Genomic DNA, 20,826 nt, shown 5'->3' with positions numbered 1-20,826 from the left:
CCATCCAAGAGCATGCGGCCCGTCTCATCATTATCTGTTCGCCCTTCTTTGCACTTGCTGCAGGTTTCAGAGGAAGAAGAGCAGTTGATACGACTGGAGGCTTCAAAGCGACTGACAAGTTGGAAAGTGCTGTGGTAGTGGAGAGACTTTTGACCTCTGGGCAACTTTATGCTCTGGAAGAACCACAGTCTATACTGCAGAAACAAAGAACTGCAGATCCTTGTTTTTGTTCTTGGTCCTCCAAAATATTCCAAATGGAATTTAAACTGGAGGTGGTGGAGGGAGGACTTAAGCCAGAAAGGGTTTTTGGGGAGAAAGAGCTACCTTACATTTATACCAACGACAGGCACAGTGCTGGAGTAACTCAGCAGATCAGGCAGCATACCTGGAGAAAAAGGATAGGTGATGTTTTGTCACCTATCCATGTTCCCCAGAGATGCTGCCCGGCCCACTGCGTTACTCCAGCACTTTGAGTCTATCTTCCACAATAGGTACTGGTTCTATTTTAGTGATTACATTTTATGGTTAACTTCCTTTGCATGACATTGACAAAAAAAAGGCATTTGGCAAAAATAATTTACAAGACTATTATCTTTTACGACTCAACAAAAGCTGTGAAATATTCAAATCAAAATCTCTTAGTTCCAAACTGCATTTCAGCTTTAACCCATTGCAGCCCTCCTTGTTTGTTCTCACTCCTTGTGTTTCTCTATCACTTCCTCCATTCCTCCCCTATCCGCGCTGTCCATTTTCCTGATCCTTTAGTCTTTGTTTTTCTCGGAGATCTCATTCCGTTTGGTCTTTTCATTTGTCCATGCCTTTCTCTACACAGGCAGAGGTCTTGTCCATCACCTGTACATCTCGCAGTGCTTTTGTAAAGTCCTCTGAAGTTATTTCTAAGAGTCTGAAGAAGGGTCTTGACCCAAAACGCCACCTATTCCTTCGCAATATAGATGCTGCCTCGCCCGCTGAGTTTCTCCAGTATTTTTGACTACCTTCTGAAGTTATTTCTGTTGTGATTGTGATTGTCCAGGTACTGATTGTGGATGATCAGCCATGATCACAGTGATTGGCGGTGCTGGCTCGGAGGGCCGAATGGCCTACTCCTGCACCTATTGTCCATTGTCTACTTTTTCTTATCAAAATGTGCATCCTGCACAACAGCAGAGCTACACTACCCTGGGATGGTCGTGCTGTCTGAGGGGCCATCTTTCAGATGTATTTTTAAGCTGTTCTCGTGGGTTTCTTCCCAGCTGTTATCAGGCAACTGAACCATCCTACCACAACAATTGAGCAGTCCTGAACTACTATCTACCTCTCTGGTGATCCTCGGACTATCCTTGACTGGCCTTTGCTGGCTTTACCTTGCACTAAACGTTATTCCCTTATCCCATACAGTATGTATACACTGTAAATCAATCGACTGTAATCATGTACACAAAAAAGCTGGAGAAACTCAGCGGGTGCAGCAGCATCTATGGAGCGAAGGTTTCCTTCGCTCCATAGATGCTGCTGCACCCGCTGAGTTTCTCCAGCTTTTTTGTGTACCTTCGATTTTCCAGCATCTGCAGTTCCTTCTTAAAGACTGTACTCATGTGTTGTCTTTCCGTTGACTGGTTAGCACGCAACGAATGCTTTTCACTGTACCTCGGTACACGTGACAATAAACTAAACTGAACTGAACTGGGTGATGTTAAAAATAAATCCCATTGCACTATTTTGATGCAGGAAAGGGAGTCCTTATGGTGCTCTTGTTGACATTTTAACTCTCAAACAAAAACAGATGACCTGATTCCATGGCAATTAATGGTACCTTGTTGAGTGCAAATTGCCCGCCTCATTTCTCCACATTACAGAACAAAAATATGAAACTGCCTGCCACACATTGGGATGTTCCCACTAAATGCAAACTATTTTATTGTATTTTAATAAAAGTCATGGCTCGCTGCAAACTAATTGGTGACAATAACAAAAGGATTTTTTTTTAAAACAACCGTGAACCGCATGTTTAATCCCGTTCTGTATTTGTTAATCTCTTTATTGCTTCTGTCAGCATCTACATATCTACGTATCCCTGTCTTGAGTTTGATGAGACTATGCCTTTCCATTCCCTGTCTGTTCCCACCACACTCTGTGTGAAATTACTGAATCCAAACCAATTGTCTTCTTAAAAAAATTGTCTTAAAAAAATCATCTTAAAAAATTTTTTTTAATTAAAAATTTAATAAATGTTTTAATTTAAAAAATAATATTAATGTTAAGTTTAATTAAAATAATAATAATATTTTAATATTTTTTTAATGTTTGAAAATGAAAACAATTGTCTTTTGGAAAAAAATAATCTTTTAAAAAATAGCAGCTGTAAATCATGTGATTTATTCCCAAGTTCTGTATCTGTTCATCCCTTTTATCACTTCCGTCAGCATCCTTGTATCCAAATTTAAATTTGATGAGATTATGCCTTTCCATTCCCTGAGTATCTGATCTGTCTGATTGCTTCACACTCTGTGCAAAATTACTGAATCCAAACCATTCGTCTTTCAACTCCTTGGCCTGAATGTGTCTCTGTCAACAATTAATGAGGGGTCTGTTGATGTATGTACCACTTAGAACCGTGGAAACCTCAATCAGCTCTGTTTTTAGTCACCTGTCTCAAAATTGTGGCCAGTTCTCACTCTTTCCCATTTCGGATGCTCGTTGCATGATAGATTTTTCAACTTTCCGTCGTATTCTCAAGGGGCTAGAAATTCTGTGGCATATTAGAGTATTTTTGTCTGCAGTGCAAATAATAAATTGAATAGAAAGCTGCAAAGAGATATGGGGGGGGGGGGGGGGGGGGGGGGGAGGGGGGGGGGGGGGGGGGGGAGGGGGGGGGGGGGAGGGGGGGGGAGGGGGGGGGGGGGAGGGGGGGGGGGGGGGGGGGGGGGGGGGGGGGGGGGGGGGGGGGAGGAGAAGCAAGTAAAATGTAGGAAGAAACTGCAGATGCTTGTTTAAACCGAAGATAGACACAAAAAGCTGGAGTAACTCAGCGGGACAGGCAGCATCTCTGGAGAGAAGGAATACGTGACTTCTTCAGACTGAAAACTCTAAACCAGCATCTTGTGGCGGCTCCCAAGGGTCGGGTCATCCCAACTATCAAACCTCTCGGCACGGGAATGGGTGAGTCCTGAGGCGACCCTTAACCAGAGGGATTAAAGGCAAGGGTTTGGGTGCCATCTTTCTCTCTCGTGGACTTCCCTGCTACCTGGAAGGGCATAAGAAAAGGTACCTCCCAAAACACCTGGCTCCTCGCTTTCATTTCGGGACCTACGCCCCACATTGATGACCCCGACGCTCCATTGGGTAGTCTTCAATGAATCAGAGTTACGTTATGTGTCTGCTTTTCTCAGAGGCTAGGCGGCATGGCCACGCAGCGATAAAGTTGCTGTTTTACAGCTCCAGAGATCCGATTTACTCCCACACTCCAAAGACGTACAGGTTTGTAGGTTCATTGGCTTTGGTAAAATTATAAATCCCTAGTGCGTGTAGGATAGTGTTAATGAGCAGGGGTTGCTGGTCAGCGCGGACTCGATGGGATGAGGGCTCTGCTTCTGCGCTGTATCTCTAAGGTCTAAAGTAAAGTTGCTGTTTAATTAGATTAAGATCGAGACAAGTGACTGCGACAGACTCGTACTAAATTATGGCAGCACTCATAGAAACATAGAAACATAGAAATTAGGTGCAGGAGTAGGCCATTCGGCCCTTCGAGCCTGCACCGCCATTCAATATGATCATGGCTGATCATCCAACTCAGTATCCCGTACCTGCCTTCTCTCCATACCCTCTGATCCCCTTAGCCACAAGGGCCACATCTAACTCCCTCTTAAATATAGCCAATGAACTGGCCTCGACTACCCTCTGTGGCAGAGAGTTCCAGAGATTCACCACTCTCTGTGTGAAAAAAGTTCTTCTCATCTCGGTTTTAAAGGATTTCCCCCTTATCCTTAAGCTGTGACCCCTTGTCCTGGACTTCCCCAACATCGGGAGCACTCGACTGACCTGCGTACAAATCATTCTCAAAGATATAAGCATGTGTTTCTTTTCCACTGTGAAACCTTGGCCAATTTATTCTGGTCTTGGAAAGAGATATAAATTGACTGCTTTTTTAAAAATAGTGCTTCAAATAGCATGGAAATTATTTCTCTTTCCTGCTGTGAATCTACTTCACATTTCTCTCCTGAAGTATTGAAACACTGGAGCGTTCTTTTGATGAGTGGGCCGGGGTGGTGCACACTGTGTCGAAACGTACAGCTTCCATCACGAGTCATTGGGCAACATCAAAGGTGCCAGTCTTGACTGATGTGGTTCTTCCCCCAACCAAGCACAATGACATTCATTACATCACCAATTCCCATCACTCCAGTTGAAGTCCTTCAACTGAGCATATTGAATCTCCGTGGCTTTTCCTTCGCTCATTCATCAGCTGTCCCTCACACTCAAGGATGATTGCTTCCCAAGCAATATTTTATTTTGTGGATCTGCGGATGGCTGGGGAATGAGATCCAGGTTCAGAAAGTTCTCCTGAAACTTGGATACTTTTTTTCATGTGGGGATGGTGGATGGGAGTTGTTGACATGGACAACAACCTCCTGTTTCAGTCATTCCTACTTGTCATCGAGTCATACAGCATGAAAACAGACCCTTGTCCATGCCGACCAAGTTGCCCCATCTAAGCAAATTCCATTTGGCCAATATCCCTTTCCTTTCCATGCACTTGTCCATAGTTAAATGCAGTCAAATGCTATTATATTACCTGCCTCAACTGATAAGGTTCACTACTTAAAAAACAGACAACTCACAAAAAAGTTAGGTAAACCAACTTAAGCTTTACGATTCATCAGCCGGCAGAAGTGACGGGGATACGCCAGTCAAGTATGCAACAGACACTTGACTTCCCTGCTCCACCACTTCAATGAACAAAGATTTGCGCGGTGTTTTATACTGTTTTGTCACTTAACCACATTCCAAAGATGTTGGTCATGGTCACAAGATGCAGCCAATATACATCACTACAGGACGAGTCTGAGCTTGTCTCATCAATTAGTAGACACATTTCAAAGGCATCTTATTGGTTGGTACTTCCAGGACAAGACATTTCCCCGGCACCCGCTGAGTGAAAAAGTTGCCCGTCAGATGTCTATTAAATCTTGCCCCTCTCACCTTGAATCTATGCCCCTGGTTCTTGATTTCCATCCCTGGATCACCCTGCACACTTAACACTATCCTATATTCGGGACAATTTTACCATGTGTAAGAAAGAACTGCAGATGCTGGTAAAAATCGAAGGTAGACAGAAAATTCTGGAGTAACAAAGGGAAGTGATAAGACTTTTGCCTTCCATCACAGTGAGGAGGTGTTGGGGATTCACTGTGATGGATGTTTGTGTAAATTGTGTTAAGTGTGGGTCTTGTTTTTTTTGTTGTAATGTTAAGACTGTGGGAATGAAATTTCGTTCAAACCAAGCTGTTTGAAAGACAATAAAAGGCATTCTATTCTAACTCCGCAGGTGAGGCAGCATCTATGGAGAGAAGGAATGGGCGATGTAGACAAAAATGCTGGAGGTAGTCAAAAATGCTGGAGAAACTCAGCGAGTGAGGCAGCATCTATGGAGCGAAGGAAATAGGCGACGTTTCGGGTCGAGACCCTTTCGGGTCTCGACCCGAAACGTCGCCTATTTCCTTCAGAAGGGTCTCGACCCGAAACGTCGCCCATTCTTTCTCCATATAGATGCTGCCTCACCCGCTGAGTTACTCCAGCATTTTGTGTCTACTTGCAATTTTACCAAAGCCATTTAACCTACAAACCAATGTTTCTGTGGAGTGTGGGAGGAAACCGGAGCACCCGGAGAAAACCCACGAAATCCCAGGGAGAATGTGCAAACTCCGTACAGACAGCACCCGTAATCAGGATCAAACCCGGAGCTCTGACGCTGTGAGGCAGTAACTCTACCGTTGCACCGCTGTGTTTCTGTGAGCCCTTTGCATAGTAATATGCTTATCCCATGGTAATTGTTTAACTTGAAGCATTCATTGCAATCTTTATCCACCGTAAGGATATCGATAAATTTAATGGGTATAATTGATTTAAATCTTATGTCAACAAGTGAAGGTATAGGGCATTATCAATAATAGCATTTAGTAATATCACAATATTGAGTGGTTGTTACAGGGTTTGTTCATTTTAAATAGCAAAGTTTTATATTGTCAGTGGTGACACTTAAATTCAACTGTCTACGGTTGGATCATTCAACCTAGTTGGAAATAAAAAGACCCAAACGTTCCTTTTCCAGATATCCTTTAAAGTATGCAGCTTTTTAGTATTTGGCAATGAAAATGCAATGTCAAGAACAACTTGTTATTCTGTGTAGGAAGAAAGTGTTTGAAGAAGGGTCTCAACCTAAAACATCACCTCTTCCTTTTCTTCAGAGATGCTGCCTGACCCGCTGAGTTACTCCAGCTTTTTGGTGTCGATCTTCGATTTATCGTTCTTGCGGTTATCCCAATGGAAATATGTGATAGTACATGTTCAGAAAAAAATTGCTACTAAAACATAGAAGTCTTAATTGTAGAAATGACCAATTAAAATTAATAATGGAGGTTGCGCAGCCTAGTTTCTGACCTGTATGGCAATGGAACATGTATAGCTCAAATTATTTGTCATTTGGTTGATTTTAATAGTCCACAGGCAGGCAGTCATCCTTCACAACTAGATAGCACATTGATTTAATTGTGATCAGTGTAGAACAGTTAGAATATTCTGGTGAATTGTTCATTATATTAATCTTCAGTAGAAGTGTTATGTTTATCTAGTGACAAATATGTTTTTGGATTCTACTTTTAAGAGTTGCCCAGTAATAACGCTTCAAGATTCGGGTAAATGGCCTGTCCCACATGGCGATTTTTTTTCGGCAACTGCTGGCGTCATATCAGGGTCAGCAAAAGATTTTGAACATTTCAAAATCCAGCGGCGACAAAACAAAATGTTGCGGTAATTGGAAAAAAAAAAAACGCGCGTCAGTACGTCATCATGCCGCAAATTTTTCGGTGGCCTGATACGTCATTCAATGATGTCAGCAATCGCCGAAAAAAATCGGCAAGTGGGACTGGCCCTTTAAGAGTCGAAAACGTTTAATTCTGAATACGTGCCGAGATCGCTGGTCGACATGGAACCGGTGGACCGGAGACCCTGTTACTAAGCTGTGGCTCTAACAGAAAATGCAGTAAATCATCTGTTTCACTTGAGATAGTTTAGTTTAGTTTATTGTCACGTGCAGAGGTACAGTGAAAAGCTTTTGTTGTAGTGTGTAGGCACATGATAAGGTATGGGGAAGTAGGCTGTGAGGTAGCATCTCTGTGCTGCCCCGTGTGCTGTCGTTACTCAGCGGCTCAGGCAGCATCTCTGGAGAACATGGAGAGGTGACGTTTCGGGTCGGGACCCTTCTGAGTTGGATGTGTTTTTTTTACACTGTCCTTAGTGAAAGGCGAAATGATTGGGTATGCATGGAACGTATTATCGCAAAAATAACAGATTGAATCCCTCGCACTGCACAGTTAATATTCTTTTTATTGCTGTGGGGAGTTTTTGCCAAAATATGTGAAAAGATGATAGAAAATGTTCTTGTCATTAAGTATACTCATGCGATTTATGCAGACTTGCCTCCAGTCAAATGTCTCGTATGTGTCGTCTTCTTCCAGCACATTTCACTTTTGCCTTTTGTTGAACATCAGAGAAGAGACACTTGTGTCTGGGTGGGGGGCTGGTGAGGGGGCTATGCCAACCATGGTGTGAGAGGGGGTATGAACATGGATTATTTCCCACAGTTACAGTGCTACAGCTCAACTTGTTCATATTTCAAACCCACCACGACAGCGTCAACAGATGATAATATATTAAAATTTATTCTTGGCGATGCGCAGCGGTGGAGTTGTTGCCTTACAGCGCCACAAACCCGGGTTCGATCCCGACTGCGGGTGCCTGTCTGTCCGGAGATTGTACTTTCTCCCTGTGACCCGCGTGGGTTTTCTCCGAGATCTTCTGTCCCGAAACGTCACCTATTCCTTCGCTCCATAGATGCTGCCTCACCCGCTGAGTTTCTCCAGCATTTTTGTCTACCTTCGATTTTTCCAGCATCTGCAGTTCTGTCTTAAACATTTAAAGTGAAGGTGGAAAGATTCAATGGGAACCTGTGTCAATTTTTTTTTTTTACACAAAGGGTGATGGGTGTATGGAATGAGCTGCAGGAAGAGGTAGTTGAGGCAGGTACCATTGCAACGTTTTAGAAACATTTAGAGGGGCACATGGATAGGACAGGTTTAAAGGGGTCTGAGCCAAATGCAGGCAGGTGGGACTAGCATAGATGGGCATGTTGGTTGATGTGGGCAAGTTGGGCTGAAGGGCCTGTTTTCTCGCTGTATGACTATGAGTCTGAGGTGTATTTTCCATTGTGTTTGCACATTATAACAGTATAATTGCTGTGAGCCAGAGTGAGTAGAGATGGCGCAGCTGACTAATGTGCTGCCTCATTAGTGTGCTCAGTAATTGTTATAATAGATCTGTTCTTATTTACAAACATCATTCAGTGAGGATGAAAATTTAACTAATGCTCAAGTACTTAAGCGAATTGCTACTAAACACACCTCAAGTGGGAACATGGGCGGAAATCCTGGGGGCCCCCCCCCCCCCCCCCCCCCCCCCCCATGCTTTGACAATCATCCCCATGTTTTGTAAGTGAGACTTTATCAGACGCTTTCTCAGGGCTGAATCGGCCCGTTGGCGGGGCCTTTCAGCGGTCAGTGCGGCTGAAAATCAAACTGCTGCATCGAGGCGATTGAGGCTCCCGATGTTGAAGCCCCCGCCGGGCGATGAAAGGCCCCGTGAACGGGCCGATTCAAGCCCCACGATTTGGGGCGGAAGAAGCTGCTGGAGTTCGGAGTCGGTCACCAACCAGGTCAGCTCCCAATGTTACCGTCTACAGGGACCATGGCCGAAGCCCCGCGTGTGTGCGCGCATGCGCGCGCGCAGCCGGCAAGAAATTGTGTCCCCCCCATGTTTCTATAGTGATTTCCGTGCCTGAGTGGGAAGATATCAGCGCTGCTTAATGATTCAATAGCACTTTATTGTCAAATGTTTCTAGATACAATGAAATTCCTCTTTTAAGAGAGAGTTAGATAGAGCTCTAGGGGCTAGTGGAATCAAGGGATATGGGGAAAAGGCAGGCACGGGTTATTGATAGGGCACGATCAGCCATGATCACAATGAATGGCGATGCTGGCTCGAAGGGCCGAGTGGCCTCCTCCTGCACCTATTTTCTATGTTTCTATGTTTCATTCCTTGCGTTTGTCGCCAACGTATACTGACAAATAAAACGACATTCGTAAGAATCTAAGAACACATTTGGTTAAATTATTTATACTTTGTTCAGAAGACGACTTCAGAAGACAAAAGTGTTTTCAATTCTTTTTGAGACATTTTGCAGATTTTCAGATCTTTAGGAGAAATTTGCCGGCTCTGACCAGACGTGAAATATAGATTTTCTAGAGGTCTTGCGTCACAAACAAACCAATAATAATAATAATAATAATAATATATTTTATTGTCATTGCACATAAGCGCAACGAGATTTGGTTTGCAGCTTCCATCCGATGTCATAACTTAAATAACTAATAACATTTAGATTTAGATACCCCGAGAACATGGTTTGTAAAAAGAGCATTACAACAGTAAAATAGTCAAAACAGTTCAAACAGACTAAAGTGTCGATGTGTCTTTGGGCTGTGACCATCCGAGGGAGACAGTCCAGGGGGGATGGGGTTCACTCAGCAGGGCCGGTTCAGAGCCGCTATAGCTCTGGGAGTGAAGCTGTTCCTGAGTCTGGAGGTTCGGGCGTAGAAGGCCTTGTAACGTCTGCCGGAGGGAAGTAGTTCGAACAGTCCATTACAAGGGTGTGAGGAGTCTTTATCCAAGATGGCTGAGAGCCTCCTCATATACTTCACGCTAGAAATGATTAATATGGTCGAACGGAATCCTGCCGATCTTTGAATGCTTCCGAGGAAACCCCAAGAGGAGAGAGGAATATTCCTTCAGTTAGTCCCTTGCTTCTGTGCTGCCTCTTCCCTGTGCACAGGCTTTGAGACGAGCTCAAGGCAACCTGCCAGTGTCTGTATTGTGGAACCACAAGAAGATACTGAGAGAAACTCAGTTGTACCACGGTCTGGAATCCATTTACGGAAGATTCGCCTTTCTAAATGGACGACCTTAGTTACATGATCGAAGGCTGGTCACAAGACATTTATCTCAATGTCGATTGGAATCAACAAATTACGGCTGATCCATCTCTTCCTCTCAACCGCATTCTCCTGCCTTCCCCCGAAAACCCCAGACACCTGTATTTATCAAGTCTCTTGAAGATGCTTCCTGTTGGTTAGGGCCTGGTTGGGTTTGGGCAGTGACATAGATCCCCATTCTGATATTAATCCTTCTCAATATGGATAACTACCATAATCTATCCGGGATAATTATTTCAGCTGAGGTGATGTTTTGACCCTCGGTCTGCATGAAGCAGGCTGAACTAAACAGGAGGAATCCATGGGTGCAGGAATTGGATTGCGTTTCCTTCAATTAAGCAAGAACCATGTATTTGCTCCTGAAGACTTAATATTAGCTCTTAGCGCACAGAACCTAGAACAGGACGGCAGACAATAACCTCTGTGATTCAACAACTGAATGAATCAGTGAATTAAATACTTCTCTATTTTAGTTTGTGTGATTTTCTATCCTCTCCCCCTCCCAGAGTGAATGCTGTGAATACGGACATGGTTTCCTGGATCGGAGGTGTGGACTGGACTTTGCACTTTGGGCTGTTTGCGTTTTCTGTTTCCCTTCTTTTTTCCCTTTATTTTAATTTAATTTTTTTAAATTGTGCCAACATTGTGACTAAAGGGCCCGTCCCACTTAGGAGATTTTTTAGGTGGCTACAGGCGACTAGGCTGTCGCCACATGGTCGCCGGGGTGTCGCCCGTCTGGTCGTGAGTCGTCTCCTCAGTCGCCCAAAGAGTCGTAGCGTCTTTGATTGCCGCTGGATTTTCAACATGTTGAAATTTTTCCGGAAATAGTTGGCGACTGTGGGTTTGACGCCAATGAGCGTAGCTTGACGTAGGTGCTGTTGTAGTTGTCACCAAGTTAACGTAGGTTGTCGCTTGGTGATGTAGGTTCTCGCCGGTGCTGACTTCGCTTTTTTTTTTGTTAACGTTTTGATTCTATTTCAAACTTTATGTCAAAGGGGGGGTCCAGTCGCTGGTTTTTCGGCGACCTGCTACGACTATGACAGTCGCCTAAAAATAGTCTAAGTGGGACAGGCCCTTAACTGTGCATTTGTGTGTCGTTCAAAAGAATTTCACTGTGCTGTGCGTACGTGACGATAAAGACTCATTGAACCGTTGGTAAATGCAATGGAAACTAATTGTAGCTCTGTGTAGCTGCAGCACTTGGCGTATTTACCTCGTGTGCACGTACCCTGGGGACTTGCTGCGTGTTAATAACCATGTAATACGGGCTGCAACTCTGACAAATATTGGCAGAAAGCTAAACAGATTTTTGCACCACAACAATTTCCTGCAGAAGGGACGGAGGAAATTGTATGTGCATGTATGTGCATCTATACCATCCAAAGAGTTGTATGTACCCAGCTCTTGAATCCACTCGATCGGCATAATGGATCTGAAATCCCTTTGTCCTCTAATTTAGTGTGGACGTGGCCCACTTGTAATAAGTGGGGCTAATTTCAAGAACGCAGACATTTCCTTTTGCTGTGATTCGAAACGTGACAATTATGTTTGGCTCTGTTTACGTTTACTTCATGAGCGTGTGCAACATAAATTAGTACCTTGCGGTGGAAAGCTAAGATCCTGCTATTAAATTTTTAAGATCATTATTTTGGATGGCTGTCAGTAATGTGCCGTTAATGACCACCTCTGAAAGACTTTCGACATTTCATTGGCAGCTTTGCTTGCCGTAAGACGCAGCAGGGCACCAAAATGAATGTAAATGTAAATTGGAGTGGAATGCTAAATTACGCTGTGAAACAATGGGACAGGTGATTATTACAGGATTATGTTGTTGGGGGAGAGACCTCATCATGTCAGAATTGTTATGGTGCTCCAAAATTACATTTACAGCTTATTTTGGTTTACACTGGGGTAGAAAATATTTTTTTTTGGGGTCCCATTCGTGATGTGCTCAACTAAAGACAGACACCATGCTGGAGTAAGTGTTTAAGAAGGAACTGCAGATGCTGGAAAATCGAAGGTAGACAAAAGTGCCGGAGAAACTCAGCGGAATTGGATTTCAAATATGTTCGAAACATTACAACTGGAAGATATGAGACTCCTTCTAGCAGGCAAATCAGACCACTTCCAAAAGACTTGGTCTGCATTTATCGACTTACTACAAGTATAAGGTGCAACAGAACTCTGAAAATAAATGGTTTCAGGACCTGGTGAGGGGGGAGGAAAAATACGAAGTTGGTATATCCCTTACAGCTCTGTTTTCTACTTTTAACATAGCTTCTGTTTCTTTTTCTCTTTTTTCTTTTCTTTGGCTTACTTCCTAACTTTTTTTTCTAACTCTTAGCGCCTATGGGTCTTTTCTCTTGATCACTTTTTCACACACTCGTGATTCTATCTCACTTTCTTTACCTTTTTTCTTTTTAAAGCTTAAAAAATGAAGTGGTACAAAAAATGCATTAAGTTATCCTTGGCTTATATTATTGTAATGTACTCTACTAATAAATAAAATAAAAAAAAATAAAAAAACAATGGATCAGGTGATTAGTACAGGATTATGTTGTTGGGGGAGAGACCTCATCCTGTCAGAATTGTTATGGTGTTCCAAAATTACATTTACAGCTTATTTTGGTTTACACTGAGGTAGAAAATATTTTTTTTTGGGGATCCCATTCCTGATGTGCTCGACTAAAGATAGACACCATGCTGGAGTAAGTATTTAAGAAAGAACTGCAGATGCTGGAAAATCGAAGGTAGACAAAAATGCTGGAGAAACTCAGTGGGTGCAGCAGCATCTATGGAGCGAAGGAAATAGGCAACGTTTCGGGCCGAAACCCTGAAGGAAATAGGCAACGTTTCGGGCCGAAACCCGGAAGGGTTTCGGCCCGAAACGTTGACTATTTCCTTCGCTTCATAGATGCTGCTGCACCCGCTGAGTTTCTCCAACACTTTTGTTTACCAATGCCTGACTCTTGTGATTCGATCTTCCAGACCGCCCTGGGGTGGGACGGGGAGATAAGAAATTGACAAAGGGGACCTGGTATTATTGAAACATATAAGATTATTAAGGGTTTGGACACGCGAGAGGCAGGAAACATGTTCCCGATGTTGGGGGAGTCCCGAAACGTTGCCTATTTCCTTTGCTCCATAGATGCTGCTGCACCCGCTGAGTTTCTCCAGCACCTTTGTCTACCATGCTGGAGTAACTCAGGCAACAACTCTGGGGGGAAAAAAAGAATGAGAAAAAAGAACTAAAAGATTGGCGTGTAGATTTAAAATGGTGCATTTGTGTGATCACAGGCCACCATTTGAAATATTAATACCCCTTTTATCATTTGCAGCACAGGAATTTTGCAAAAAGGTATGTACCATTTAGCAGAGAGTTATCAAATAAATCTGGTGACTGTCCATTAAGATACCTGGAAGCAAGGAGCTACAGATGCTGGTTTACAAGAAAGAACACAAAGTGCTGGGAGACAAAAGTGCTGGAGAAACTCAGCGTGTGAGGCAGCATCTATGGAACGAAGGAATAGGTGACGTTTCGGGCCGAGACCCTTCCTCAGACTGTTTTGCTGACTGAAAATGAGTACGTAGAAGGGTCTCGACCGGAAACGTCACCTATTCCTTCGCTCCATAGATGCTGCCTCACCCGCTGAGTTTCTCCAGCATTTTTGTCTACCTTCGATTTCTCCAGCATCTGCAGTTCTTTCTTAAACACAAAGTGCTGGAGTAGCTCATTGGGTTAGGCAGCATCTCTGGAGAATATGGAGAGGTGACTTTTCGGGCCGGGACCCTTCTTCAGATATATATATAAATACAGATCCACCACCAATTTTCTGGCAACTGTTGGTCTGGCAGCACCTTTAACAAGGACAAAATTATAAGGGTGCACTTGAAATCCCCGCTGGAAATCCCCGGGAAAATGTGGTACCTTGCCAGGGTGAGACGACCCGTCTTGACCTCATTAGGCACACTGGGGCTGATCGGCGGGTTGGATTTGCCCCAAGGGGTCGGAGTTCTGGAACTCCAACTTGGTCCGAGCCGGCAGATCCGTTCCCATAGCTGACCTCTGAAGCCGACTTTACGGGCTGGCATCTCAATCCCCACGAGGCCTTGACCCAGTGCTTCCACACCTTAAAAAAGAAATTCCTCAAATGCAATCCCAAATTTCCTGGAACGTGATGGTATTTCCTGAAATTACCCAACTGCGCACGTGCGGATCCCGGTCCCACTGACGGCGCCATTTTGCGTTCCTGCAGCGTCACTGGCTCCATTTTCAATTGTGACGCGGCTGACGGGCTTCCCCCAACTGCGCAGGCACGGATGGTCGTAAATATGCTTTTTTCCCGCCAAATCATCCTGCGGGCTGGATTGGACGCCTTCGCTGGCCGGATGCAGAAATTCCTCGAGATTATTTAATTTCCCTAAAATTACCCGAAGACCAGCAAAATTTCACGTAATTTCAGCAAAGTGGAAACACAGTTGCCGGAAAATCGGTGGTGGACTTGTATTTATATATAGGGGTGTTACATATGGGTGTTAAAATGTTACAAACAGTGAATGTGACAACAATGGCAGATGTGCAATACATCCAAGACCCTGAATAAAGTATTTTCTTCAATACCTTAAGACAAATATATACAGGTCTCCCCTTGGTTTTGTAGCACCCTTGGTTCCAGAGCTTTGCCCTATTATTTGTTTTGCTGATTGAAAAGGAGTCTGAAGAAGGGTTGTGATCTGAAACATCTCCAGTGATGCTGTCTGACCCGTCGAGTTACCTGCCGAGTTATTTTGTTCCTGCCTTCAGTATAAACCAGCATCTGCAGTTCCTTCCTAACACATAGGAAGCAGGGATTTGATGAGCAAAAAATGAATTTCGGGGTTAATCTCAACCTGTGCAAAACGCATTGATTGTAAGGAAAAGATTACATCAGTGAAAACCAGAATGTTGCCATGATTTAATTGGACATGCGATAGATGGGGGGGGGGGGGGGGGGTGTTAAGATAAACCCAGAGGGATGAAATAAAATTGGACAATTGGCTGGCTTCACCCATAATTATTTTACATTGTCAACCCTTCATTAGTATTTGAAACTGATTTAGAAGTGAGCTCTTTCTAGCCCTGAGCATATGAAAAAATAATATTGTGGAGGCTTAGGATGGAGTTGAAAGGATGTGAAAGGAATGTTTATTTGGCTGTGAGGCAGCCAGCAAGTGTGACGTGCTCCAAAGAAGTTAAACAAACGCAAGATTCTTACGCCAGTGAATGGAATGACATTTAGTTAATCATCTTAGCAGCCCGCGTAAGAGGATAAACGAACACAGCAGGTATAATCTAAAAAAAATATTTGTAAATTATGATACAAAGATGTAAGGTGATTTATTTTTTATTGTTTATTGTATAGCTGTGAATATTTGCTGCTCTATTCAGGCAGACACTGGCAATTGTTGGATAGATGTGATGGGCAGCACGGTGGCGCAGCGGTAGAGTTGCTGGGTCTCGATCCTGACTACGGGTACTGTCTGTACAAAGAAGGGGCTCGACCCGAAACTTCACCCATTCTTTCTCTCCAGAGATGCTGCCTGTCCCGCTGAGATACTCCAGCATTTTGTGTCTGTCTTGGTAGTTTGTACCGAAGGGAGACACAAAAATACTGGAGTAACTCAGCGGGACAGGCAGCATCTCTGGAGAGAAGGAATGGGTGACGTTTCGGGTCGATTTGTACGTTCTCCCCACGATCTGCGTGTGTTTTCTCCGAGATCTTCTCTGGCGCTGTACGACAGCAACTCTACCGCTGCGCCACTGTGCCCGCTGGTTTGACTAGATTAAATGGCACATTTGGTGTTGGGGAATAAACCAGTTACAAAATCTGTTGAGAAATATAGTGTTCTGGAGATAGCTGACAGCCTCTCGAGGGAGGAGAAAATAACTACTTTTGACGAGTATTCAATTGTTACAATTAGACATTAAAATTCCCAAGTGACTTCCTTCATGTATGGGTGTGTGGAGCAATAGCAGGTACCTTGGGAGGTTGCAGGTTGAATCCTTGGACTCTCTGGTGAATTGTCTGATCCTGCCAATGGGGACATATTGTGCACCCGGCCATAATAATAGGGTATGGTATTTATAAACTGGAGAGAAAATGAACCGCACTTCTTCCTGACCAGCACGGATGTGACCTGGTCGGCTTTTATACTTGAGAGATACAGTGTGGAAAGAGGCCCTTCAGCCCGCTGAGCCCGTGCCGACCAGTGATCACCTTGTACACCAGCACTATCCTGCACGCACTAGGCACCAAAGCCAATTAGCCTGCAAACCCGGAGTGTGGGAGGAAACGGGAGCACCTGGAGAAAACCCAGGCGGTCACAGGGAGAACGTACAAACTCCGTACAGACAGCTCCCGTAGTCCGGATTGAACCCGGGTCTTCACTGCTGCGCCACCATGCCACCCCTATAGGTTTTAATAAAGTAGCTATCAATAAAATGATGTGATTCCGGACTTGGGTCAAATCAGTGTTGTGATTGTCTGTGTCTACGTTTCTGGGGCCTTTGTGTGTAGAATTGCCACACGGACAAAACTCACCCGAACCATACATAGTGTCTGAATGTTTGCCCTGTAGAGTTGGAACAAGGAACTATGGATGAAAGGAAGAAGGACACCAACCCGAAACATCATCTACCCATGTTTTCCAGAGATGTTGCCTGACCCGCTGAGTTACGCCAACGTTTTGTGTCTTTCTTTGGTATAAACCAGCATCTGCCATTCCTTGTTATTACGCCCAGTTTTCCCTGCCAGCAGTTGGCATATGTGGTACACTGTAGCTGGGCAAGAGGTGCAGAAGTATGCAGAAAAAACACACACCTCCAGGATAGATGCTGCGTTTCTGCAGCATTTTTGTCTACCTCCAGATTCAGGGACAGTTTCTTCCCAGCTGTTATCAGGCAACTGAACCATCCTATCACCTACTAGAGAGCGGTCCTAAACTACCATCTACCTCATTGGAGACCCTCAGACCATCTTTGATCGGACTTTACTGGACTTTATCTTGCGCTAAACGTAATAAGTGTGATTCCCTTTATCCTGTATCTGTACGCTGTGGATAGCTCGATGGTAATCGTGTATTGTCTTTTGTCTTTCCGCTGACTGGATAGCGCGCAACAAAAGATTTTCACTGTACCTCGGTACAGGTGACAATAAACTAAACACAACACTAAAATGGAGCCCACTGGTGTAGTTTGAACAGTGGCAAAGTCTCAGGGTGTAATTGGGGCTTTGCCGGAGATATGCGTTGAAAGTAACTTTAATTAGTTGAAGGTGTTCAAGAAGGAACTGCAGATGCTGGAAAATCGAAGGTAGACAAAAATGCTGGAGAAACTCAGCGGGTGAGGCAGCATCTATGGAGCGAAGGAATAGGAGATCCGAAACGTCACCTATTCCTTCGCTCCATAGATGCTGCCTCACCCACTGAGTTTCTCCAGCAATTTTGTCTACCTTAATTGCTTGCAGAAACATTTGAAAGCTATTAATATGGAATTAAATAATAAGCGGGGGGTGGGGGGGGGGGGGGGGGGGGGGGGGGGGGGGGGGGGAGTGCAGAGTTGCTGACAAAATCCTGCCCAGTCTGCCTGTATTGGTGTACGTTTACAACATACTACATGCAAATGGATGAAACATTTCTCCCTGTGTAACTCCAAGGTTAATGCAGCTCGGAAACTAATAACTTGTGAAATTAATCCTGCCGCGTTTTTAAGCCGAAACTGGTGCTTCTGGCTTGAAGGTGACTTTCTGCTGGGCATGAGGTGTGTTTGGATTGTAGTCATCCAGAGCCTGCTCGTGCAACCGTGTCGATGGAAGGAAGATGAAGCGTACGGGAGGATGAAGAGTGATCTCAAACAGGTGTACAAAATCATGAGTGGAATAGATCGGGTAGGCGCGCGGAGTCTCTTGCCCAGAGTAGGGGAATCGAGAACCAGAGGACATAGGTTTAAGGTGAGGGGACGGAAAGATTTAATCGGAACCTGAGGGGTAACTTTTTTACACAAAGGGTGTATGGAACGAGCTGCCGGAGGAGGTAGTTGTGGCAGGGACTATCGCAACGTTTAAGAAACATTTTCAAAGGAACAAGGATGGGACAGATTCTCGAGGGATATGGGCCAAATGCATGCAGGCGTGACTTGTGTAGATGGGACATGTTGGCCAGTGTGGACAAGTTGGGCCGAAGGGCCTGTTTCCACCCTGTTTGACTCTATGACTATTAAATGCTTTTTTTGTCATAGTAATGGGAAACATGAACGTACTGCAGTTTAATTTTCTAACATGCCACTTGGTCCCTAGATCCTCACTTGCTGCATAGACCCACCTGGACTGAGCGGAAGTGTTCAGTGCAACAATCGCCCAGTCTGCGCTTGGCCTCGCTGATGTACAGCAGTCCACACTGAGAACAACGGTTTCTTGATTAGTACAGGTGTCAGGGTTTATGGGGAGAGGGCAGGAGAATGAGGTTAGGAGGGAGCAATAGACAATAGGTGCAGGAGTAGGCTATTCGGCCCTTCGAGCCAGCGCCGCCATTCAATGTGATCATGGCTGATCATCCACAATCAGTACCCCGTTCCTGCCTCCTCCCCATATCCCCTGACTCCGCTATCTTTAAGAGCCCTATCCAGCTCTCTCTTGAAAGCATCCAGAGAACCTGCCTCCACCGCCCTCTGAGGCAGAGAATTCCACACACTGATAGATCAGCCATGATTGAATGGCAGAATAGACTTGATGGACCGAATGGCCTAATTCTGCACCCATCACTTATGATGATACGGGAGCTGAGGTTGAAGTAGATGCAAGTTCCTACTGCTCTGATCCAGATTTCTCCCCTCTCCCCAATTGCAATCAGTCTGAACAAGGGCCCCCTAGACAAGACAAAACGTCACCTGTCACTCGCTCCACAGATGCTGCCTGACCCGCTGCGTCACCCCAGACCTTTGTGTTTTTGCTCTAGATTCCAGCATCTGTAGTTCATCCTGTCTCCAAGAAAAATATGATTTGTGAAGGAGGGTTAAAGAAAATTAGTGTTTAAGATCTTGGCTTGTGGATTTAATATGAACAATAACTACTTGTATTAATTGTTTTTAGTGATTGACATATTTGAGTCACTAACAGTAGCGAGACATCACTGGCAAGGCTAGGCATTTTCTGCTCATCACAAATTACTTTTGAAATGAAGTGAATTGCTTGGCCATTGATGAAACAACTTAATTGCTGTCTGTCTGAAGTCACGTCAATGCCAACTGGTAACGACAACTTGCCCAGAGGACATTTTAGTGAACCAGTTGGTCTTACATAGCACGTAAATCAGTACAGCACAGGACCAGGCCCTTTGGCCCACAATGTATGTTTCAAAACTGATGCCAAAATCAACTCTTATCCTGCACGTAATCCATGTCCCTCTATTTCCTGCATATGTAAGTCTCCAAAATGCCACTACCACACAAAATGCCACCTTGCTCCACACATCTCATGGTGGAGCAATGGTAGAGTTGCTGCCTCACAGCGCCAGAGACCCAGGTTCGATCCTGACTACGGGTGCTGTCTGTACAGAGTTTTTACGCTCTCCCCATTTTCCGCGTGGCTTTTCCCCAGAGGCTCTGGTTGCCTTTCACACACCAAAGACAAACAGGTTTGTTGTTTAATTTGGCTTCGGTGAAAATTGTAAATTTTCCTTAGCGTGTAGGATAGTGCAAGAGTGCGGAGATCTCTGGTCGGCACGGATTTGGTGGGCAGAAGGGCCTGTGTCAGGCAGAAACTAAACAGAAAAAAAATCTCTCTACATTGGTGACCTATGGCATCACCTATCCATGTCCTCAAGAGATGCTGCTTGACCCGCTGAGTTACTCCAGCACTTTGTGTCATTTTATTTCCAGACATATTTTGCCCACAGCCTATTCTAACACACTTGGTTTGCAAGGTTAGCAATGGAGACAAGGCATTTGGTTGGATTAAGATGGGATAGATGACACAGATTCAAAACCCTCTGACTTAAGAAATTCTTCCTCATCTCCTTTCTCAAGGTACGTGCTTTTATTCTGGGGCTGTGGTAGTTCCAGCAGGTTTTTATTTTTCACTGGGTGATAATTTGTTTGGGGAGACGGGTGAGGGTGAGGAAAGGTATGAATGTGATTTGTGCAATATTGGAGCCAGTGCATACATAACATTCGGGGGGGGGGGGGGCTGGAGGTGTGAAGGATATCATCGGAAGTGTAGGTTTCCATTGTGTCGCAGGAGTCTGTGTAGTTACAGTGGCATTGCCATAGAAACAGATCATGACAGCTGTTATGTCCTGCTCCCTGGTGCAGTGCTGTGTGATAATGGTGGTCAAAAGGGAAACACCAAATTGGGGGCAGGATTGATGGCTGAAATGTTTGGGTCCGCAAACTTATAAATGCAAACAAAAAAACCTTTTCATGAGCGGTCGTTCAGACGCTGCCTTAACTTGCTGGATTTTTCATTTCATT

The 20,826-nt window shown here is 44.5% G+C and overlaps 1 protein-coding gene and 2 long non-coding RNA genes across 4 annotated transcripts in view; 1 reads left to right on the top strand and 2 right to left on the bottom strand.

Annotated features, from left to right (window-relative positions):
• Positions 1-20,826, top strand: part of nav2 (neuron navigator 2) — a 603,312-nt gene that overhangs the window by 86,924 nt on the left and 495,562 nt on the right. The gene's annotated exons all lie outside the window — the stretch shown is intronic.
• Positions 1-20,826, bottom strand: part of LOC116984528 — a 48,157-nt gene that overhangs the window by 22,497 nt on the left and 4,834 nt on the right. Inside the window, exon 2 of the long non-coding RNA XR_004415056.1 lies at positions 4,998-5,117. This is a non-coding gene — a long non-coding RNA (uncharacterized LOC116984528). The remainder of the gene's footprint in view (positions 1-4,997; positions 5,118-20,826) is intronic.
• Positions 8,090-18,308, bottom strand: LOC116984527. Its single transcript, XR_004415055.1, has 3 exons — positions 18,191-18,308; positions 10,712-10,716; positions 8,090-8,101 (listed from the first exon to the last, which is right to left on the bottom strand). It is a non-coding gene; the product is annotated as an uncharacterized LOC116984527 (long non-coding RNA).

This window comes from Amblyraja radiata, chromosome 20, assembly GCF_010909765.2.
Source record: "Amblyraja radiata isolate CabotCenter1 chromosome 20, sAmbRad1.1.pri, whole genome shotgun sequence".
Classification (NCBI taxonomy): Eukaryota; Metazoa; Chordata; class Chondrichthyes; order Rajiformes; family Rajidae; genus Amblyraja; species Amblyraja radiata.
The sequence above is the reverse complement of the archived record's forward strand: the minus strand, read 5'-3'. Positions and strand labels throughout refer to the sequence as shown.